Source organism: Triturus cristatus, chromosome 4_1 (assembly GCF_964204655.1).
Source record: "Triturus cristatus chromosome 4_1, aTriCri1.1, whole genome shotgun sequence".
In the NCBI taxonomy this organism is placed as follows: Eukaryota; Metazoa; Chordata; class Amphibia; order Caudata; family Salamandridae; genus Triturus; species Triturus cristatus.
Window position 1 is genome coordinate 133415704 of NC_140585.1, and position 7500 is coordinate 133423203.

The window sequence follows — 7500 nt, forward strand, 5'->3', positions numbered from 1 at the left end:
GTCGGCATAGAAGCACTTTTTAATGCCACTAAAATGCACAAGTAGTTAGACTGAAGATGCAACCTGAATGAGTTTACAGTATGTACTCCACTTTATTAATGATTAGTACTGAGAAAGTGAGGACTACAAGAGTATTGGAAAAGACTTTTTCCACTCTGAATGTAAAGCAGATTGTGTGACCATTGGCCAAAAACGACCACGAAGGGACTCGAACCCTCAATCTTCTGATCCGAAGTCAGACGCCTTATCCATTAGGCCACGCGGTCATCCGTCCACCTGAGGTGATTTTTATCATGTAGGTGGTATGCATGGATGGTGGTATGCATGGATTATTGAAAGGTATTCAGGTTTACATCCCATAGTGTTCTTTCAGCTCTTTTCGCTGGAAGCACTTTTTTGGAATCTATATATTGAGAATTTTATGAGTACGATATGCTTTTGTTTTCCTTTTTCCATACAAACCTCTTTCATCATGACTTTAAAGCTCATTTGTATGCTCTACATAGCTCTGGACGTTTCCAGACGTGGAGTGAAACTGTTTTGAAAGTAGTACAAATTGCTCCTTCCTGCATATGCTAATTTTTCACACTCACATAGGTTGTATAAGTTTTATGAATCCTGGCTTGACCTATTCAAGTAGCTGAAAGCCTGTCACCACCTCTAGAAACAAGATTCACACCAATCCAATTCATATCATTTTTTCCAAAGGAATATGTTCTGGCCGGTCGAAAATGCATCTCACAAAAATAGGCATTTAAAAATCTACTTTGCAGTTTCAGAACACTAACATGACTGTGAAGTGTACACAAGTACAACGGGACAGTTTCAAAGTACCTAATCCCTCATAAAATTCTGAGAGGAAGCATGTAATAAATCTACCTAATTTTCTGGAAAAGAAAGAGGCAGGATTTTTGTTATCACCTCAGATGGGACTCAAACCCACATCCCCTGGCTTAGGAGGCCAGTGCCTTATCCATTAGGCCACTGAGGCACACATGCATAGCTCTTTTCTAGAGGCATTATTTAAATGTATTCTATGGTCAGACACCGGTGTGTGCACACAGGGCATTTCTCACTTCTCTCTATAAGTAAACTTCCCATTTTCATCCTCTTCCATCCCCGACTTTAACGCTCTCTTCTATGCTATAATGGAGACTTTGCAATTTTAGCAAGTGGAGAGAAATTGGAGAACCACTTTCGACTCCACACTTCTTCTTCACTTACTTCTTTTCTCAATATACTGGGCTTAGAAAATGGTATCAAGCCATCCTTATCATCAGTAGGACACGGAAAGAGGCACTAAGTCTCCTAACCAAGTTCAACCACACTCTGCAACTTAACCATTGCACTACAAATTAGGCAACGTGGGCATCAGCAAAGGCAGCCAATGTGCCGATCCTTTATACATTTTGTGTAGTACTTTTCTTACTCGGAGGCAAAATCAGCACTTTAACTGCCCAAATCATACAGATTTTACACATGTACCACTCTATGCACACATAGGCACACACCTTGCAGTTCTTCTACACACACTTAAGCTAAAAACCCATTCTGTCACGTCAAAATTCTGCAAACCTATTACATATTCAGTGCGTCGGCATAGAAGCACTTTTTAATGCCACTAAAATGCACAAGTAGTTAGACTGAAGATGCAACCTGAATGAGTTTACAGTATGTACTCCACTTTATTAATGATTAGTACTGAGAAAGTGAGGACTACAAGAGTATTGGAAAAGACTTTTTCCACTCTGAATGTAAAGCAGATTGTGTGACCATTGGCCAAAAACGACCACGAAGGGACTCGAACCCTCAATCTTCTGATCCGAAGTCAGACGCCTTATCCATTAGGCCACGCGGTCATCCGTCCACCTGAGATGATTTTTATCATGTAGGTGGTATGCATGGATGGTGGTATGCATGGATTATTGAAAGGTATTCAGGTTTACATCCCATAGTGTTCTTTCAGCTCTTTTCGCTGGAAGCACTTTTTTGGAATCTATATATTGAGAATTTTATGAGTACGATATGCTTTTGTTTTCCTTTTTCCATACAAACCTCTTTCCTCATGAGTTTAAAGCTCATTTGTATGCTCTACATAGCTCTGGACGTTTCCAGACGTGGAGTGAAACTGTTTTGAAAGTAGTACAAATTGCTCCTTCCTGCATATGCTAATTTTTCACACTCACATAGGTTGTATAAGTTTTATGAATCCTGGCTTGACCTATTCAAGTAGCTGAAAGCCTGTCACCACCTCTAGAAACAAGATTCACACCAATCCAATTCATATCATTTTTTCCAAAGGAATATGTTCTGGCCGGTCGAAAATGCATCTCACAAAAATAGGCATTTAAGAATCTACTTTGCAGTTTCAGAACACTAACATGACTGTGAAGTGTACACAAGTAAAATGGGACCGTTTCAAAGTACCTAATCCCTCATAAACTTCTGAGAGGAAGCATGTAATAAATCTACCTAATTTTCTGGAAAAGAAAGAGGGAGGATTTTTGTTATCACCTCAGATGGGACTTGAACCCACAATCCCTGGATTAGGAGGCCAGTGCCTTATCCATTAGGCCACTGAGGCACACATGCATAGCTGTTTTCTAGAGGCATTATTTAAATGTATTCTATGGTCAGACACCGGTGTGTGCACACAGGGCATTTCTCACTTCTCTCTATAAGTAAGCTTCCCATTTTCATCCTCTTCCATCCCCGACTTTAACGCTCTCTTCTATGCTATAATGGAGACTTTGCAATTTTAGCAAGTGGAGAGAAATTGGAGAACCACTTTCGACTCCACACTTCTTCTTCACTTACTTCTTTTCTCAATATACTGGGCTTAGAAAATGGTATCAAGCCATCCTTATCATCAGTAGGACACGGAAAGAGGCACTAAGTCTCCTAACCAAGTTCAACCACACTCTGCAACTTAACCATTGCACTACAAATTAGGCAACGGGGGCATCAGCAAAGGCAGCCAATGTGCCGATCCTTTATACATTTTGTGTAGTACTTTTCTTACTCGGAGGCAAAATCAGCACTTTAACTGCCCAAATCATACAGATTTTACCAATGTAGCACTCTATGCACACATAGGCACACACCTTGCAGTTCTTCTACACACACTTAAGCTAAAAACCCATTCTGTCACGTCAAAATTCTGCAAACCTATTACATATTCAGTGCGTCGGCATAGAAGCACTTTTTAATGCCACTAAAATGCACAAGTAGTTAGACTGAAGATGCAACCTGAATGAGTTTACAGTATGTACTCCACTTTATTAATGATTAGTAATGAGAAAGTGAGGACTACAAGAGTATTGGAAAAGACTTTTTCCACTCTGAATGTAAAGCAGATTGTGTGACCATTGGCCAAAAACGACCACGAAGGGACTCGAACCCTCAATCTTCTGATCCGAAGTCAGACGCCTTATCCATTAGGCCACGCAGTCATCCGTCCACCTGAGATGATTTTTATCATGTAGGTGGTATGCATGGATGGAGAACATATTATTGAAAGGTATTCAGGTTTACATCCCATAGTGTTCTTTCAGCTCTTTTCGCTGGAAGCACTTTTTTGGAATCTATATATTGAGAATTTTATGAGTACGATATGCTTTTGTTTTCCTTTTTCCATACAAACCTCTTTCCTCATGAGTTTAAAGCTCATTTGTATGCTCTACATAGCTCTGGACGTTTCCAGACGTGGAGTGAAACTGTTTTGAAAGTAGTACAAATTGCTCCTTCCTGCATATGCTAATTTTTCACACTCACATAGGTTGTATAAGTTTTTGAATCCTGGCTTGACCTATTCAAGTAGCTGAAAGCCTGTCACCACCTCTAGAAACAAGATTCACACCAATCCATTTCAAATCATTTTTTCCAAAAGAATATGTTCTGGCCGGTCGAAAATGCATCTCACAAAAATAGGCATTTAAAAATCTACTTTGCAGTTTCAGAACACTAACATGACTGTGAAGTGTACACAAGTAAAATGGGACAGTTTCAAAGTACCTAATCCCTCATAAACTTCCAAGAGGAAGCATGTAATAAATCTACCTAATTTTCTGGAAAAGAAAGAGGGAGGCTTTTTGGTATCACCTCAGATGGGACTTGAACCCACAATCCCTGGCTTAGGAGGCCAGTGCCTTATCCATTAGGCCACTGAGGCACACATGCATAGTTCTTTTCTAGAGGCATTATTTAAATGTATTCTATGGTCAGACACCGGGGTGTGCACACAGGGCATTTCTCACTTCTCTCTATAAGTAAACTTCCCATTTTCATCCTCTTCCATCCCCGACTTTAACGCTCTCTTCTATGCAATAACAGAGACTTTGCAATTTTAGCAAGTGGAGAGAAATTGGAGAACCACTTTCGACTCCACACTTCTTCTTCACTTACTTCTTTTCTCAATATACTGGGCTTAGAAAATGGTATCAAGCCATCCTTATCATCAGTAGGACACGGAAAGAGGCACTAAGTCTCCTAACCAAGTTCAACCACACTCTGCAACTTAACCATTGCACTACAAATTAGGCAACGTGGGCATCAGCAAAGGCAGCCAATGTGCCGATCCTTTATACATTTTGTGTAGTACTTTTCTTACTCGGAGGCAAAATCAGCACTTTAACTGCCCAAATCATACAGATTTTACACATGTACCACTCTATGCACACATAGGCACACACCTTGCAGTTCTTCTACACACACTTAAGCTAAAAACCCATTCTGTCACGTCAAAATTCTGCAAACCTATTACATATTCAGTGCGTCGGCATAGAAGCACTTTTTAATGCCACTAAAATGCACAAGTAGTTAGACTGAAGATGCAACCTGAATGAGTTTACAGTATGTACTCCACTTTATTAATGATTAGTACTGAGAAAGTGAGGACTACAAGAGTATTGGAAAAGACTTTTTCCACTCTGAATGTAAAGCAGATTGTGTGACCATTGGCCAAAAACGACCACGAAGGGACTCGAACCCTCAATCTTCTGATCCGAAGTCAGACGCCTTATCCATTAGGCCACGCGGTCATCCGTCCACCTGAGATGATTTTTATCATGTAGGTGGTATGCATGGATGGTGGTATGCATGGATTATTGAAAGGTATTCAGGTTTACATCCCATAGTGTTCTTTCAGCTCTTTTCGCTGGAAGCACTTTTTTGGAATCTATATATTGAGAATTTTATGAGTACGATATGCTTTTGTTTTCCTTTTTCCATACAAACCTCTTTCCTCATGAGTTTAAAGCTCATTTGTATGCTCTACATAGCTCTGGACGTTTCCAGACGTGGAGTGAAACTGTTTTGAAAGTAGTACAAATTGCTCTTTCCTGCATATGCTAATTTTTCACACTCACATAGGTTGTATAAGTTTTATGAATCCTGGCTTGACCTATTCAAGTAGCTGAAAGCCTGTCACCACCTCTAGAAACAAGATTCACACCAATCCAATTCATATCATTTTTTCCAAAGGAATATGTTCTGGCCGGTCGAAAATGCATCTCACAAAAATAGGCATTTAAGAATCTACTTTGCAGTTTCAGAACACTAACATGACTGTGAAGTGTACACAAGTAAAATGGGACCGTTTCAAAGTACCTAATCCCTCATAAACTTCTGAGAGGAAGCATGTAATAAATCTACCTAATTTTCTGGAAAAGAAAGAGGGAGGATTTTTGTTATCACCTCAGATGGGACTTGAACCCACAATCCCTGGATTAGGAGGCCAGTGCCTTATCCATTAGGCCACTGAGGCACACATGCATAGCTGTTTTCTAGAGGCATTATTTAAATGTATTCTATGGTCAGACACCGGTGTGTGCACACAGGGCATTTCTCACTTCTCTCTATAAGTAAGCTTCCCATTTTCATCCTCTTCCATCCCCGACTTTAACGCTCTCTTCTATGCTATAATGGAGACTTTGCAATTTTAGCAAGTGGAGAGAAATTGGAGAACCACTTTCGACTCCACACTTCTTCTTCACTTACTTCTTTTCTCAATATACTGGGCTTAGAAAATGGTATCAAGCCATCCTTATCATCAGTAGGACACGGAAAGAGGCACTAAGTCTCCTAACCAAGTTCAACCACACTCTGCAACTTAACCATTGCACTACAAATTAGGCAACGGGGGCATCAGCAAAGGCAGCCAATGTGCCGATCCTTTATACATTTTGTGTAGTACTTTTCTTACTCGGAGGCAAAATCAGCACTTTAACTGCCCAAATCATACAGATTTTACCAATGTAGCACTCTATGCACACATAGGCACACACCTTGCAGTTCTTCTACACACACTTAAGCTAAAAACCCATTCTGTCACGTCAAAATTCTGCAAACCTATTACATATTCAGTGCGTCGGCATAGAAGCACTTTTTAATGCCACTAAAATGCACAAGTAGTTAGACTGAAGATGCAACCTGAATGAGTTTACAGTATGTACTCCACTTTATTAATGATTAGTAATGAGAAAGTGAGGACTACAAGAGTATTGGAAAAGACTTTTTCCACTCTGAATGTAAAGCAGATTGTGTGAGCATTGGCCAAAAACGACCACGAAGGGACTCGAACCCTCAATCTTCTGATCCGAAGTCAGACGCCTTATCCATTAGGCCACGCAGTCATCCGTCCACCTGAGATGATTTTTATCATGTAGGTGGTATGCATGGATGGAGAACATATTATTGAAAGGTATTCAGGTTTACATCCCATAGTGTTCTTTCAGCTCTTTTCGCTGGAAGCACTTTTTTGGAATCTATATATTGAGAATTTTATGAGTACGATATGCTTTTGTTTTCCTTTTTCCATACAAACCTCTTTCCTCATGAGTTTAAAGCTCATTTGTATGCTCTACATAGCTCTGGACGTTTCCAGACGTGGAGTGAAACTGTTTTGAAAGTAGTACAAATTGCTCCTTCCTGCATATGCTAATTTTTCACACTCACATAGGTTGTATAAGTTTTTGAATCCTGGCTTGACCTATTCAAGTAGCTGAAAGCCTGTCACCACCTCTAGAAACAAGATTCACACCAATCCATTTCAAATCATTTTTTCCAAAAGAATATGTTCTGGCCGGTCGAAAATGCATCTCACAAAAATAGGCATTTAAAAATCTACTTTGCAGTTTCAGAACACTAACATGACTGTGAAGTGTACACAAGTAAAATGGGACAGTTTCAAAGTACCTAATCCCTCATAAACTTCCAAGAGGAAGCATGTAATAAATCTACCTAATTTTCTGGAAAAGAAAGAGGGAGGCTTTTTGGTATCACCTCAGATGGGACTTGAACCCACAATCCCTGGCTTAGGAGGCCAGTGCCTTATCCATTAGGCCACTGAGGCACACATGCATAGTTCTTTTCTAGAGGCATTATTTAAATGTATTCTATGGTCAGACACCGGGGTGTGCACACAGGGCATTTCTCACTTCTCTCTATAAGTAAACTTCCCATTTTCATCCTCTTCCATCCCCGACTTTAACGCTCTCTTCT

General features: G+C 40.0%; 8 non-coding genes across 8 annotated transcripts; all 8 read right to left on the reverse strand.

Annotated features, from left to right (window-relative positions):
- Positions 1-193: 193 nt before the first annotated feature.
- On the reverse strand, positions 194-266 carry TRNAR-UCG (transfer RNA arginine (anticodon UCG)). The gene has a single exon. It is a non-coding gene; the product is annotated as a tRNA-Arg (tRNA).
- A 652-nt stretch (positions 267-918) lies between these two features.
- TRNAR-CCU (transfer RNA arginine (anticodon CCU)) lies at positions 919-991 on the reverse strand. The gene has a single exon. It is a non-coding gene; the product is annotated as a tRNA-Arg (tRNA).
- Positions 992-1786: 795 nt separating this feature from the next.
- Positions 1787-1859, reverse strand: TRNAR-UCG (transfer RNA arginine (anticodon UCG)). The gene has a single exon. It is a non-coding gene; the product is annotated as a tRNA-Arg (tRNA).
- Positions 1860-3379: 1520 nt separating this feature from the next.
- On the reverse strand, positions 3380-3452 carry TRNAR-UCG (transfer RNA arginine (anticodon UCG)). Its single transcript has one exon. It is a non-coding gene; the product is annotated as a tRNA-Arg (tRNA).
- A 646-nt stretch (positions 3453-4098) lies between these two features.
- On the reverse strand, positions 4099-4171 carry TRNAR-CCU (transfer RNA arginine (anticodon CCU)). The gene has a single exon. It is a non-coding gene; the product is annotated as a tRNA-Arg (tRNA).
- A 795-nt stretch (positions 4172-4966) lies between these two features.
- On the reverse strand, positions 4967-5039 carry TRNAR-UCG (transfer RNA arginine (anticodon UCG)). Its single transcript has one exon. It is a non-coding gene; the product is annotated as a tRNA-Arg (tRNA).
- A 1520-nt stretch (positions 5040-6559) lies between these two features.
- TRNAR-UCG (transfer RNA arginine (anticodon UCG)) lies at positions 6560-6632 on the reverse strand. The gene has a single exon. It is a non-coding gene; the product is annotated as a tRNA-Arg (tRNA).
- A 646-nt stretch (positions 6633-7278) lies between these two features.
- Positions 7279-7351, reverse strand: TRNAR-CCU (transfer RNA arginine (anticodon CCU)). The gene has a single exon. It is a non-coding gene; the product is annotated as a tRNA-Arg (tRNA).
- Between the last annotated feature and the right edge of the window lie 149 nt (positions 7352-7500).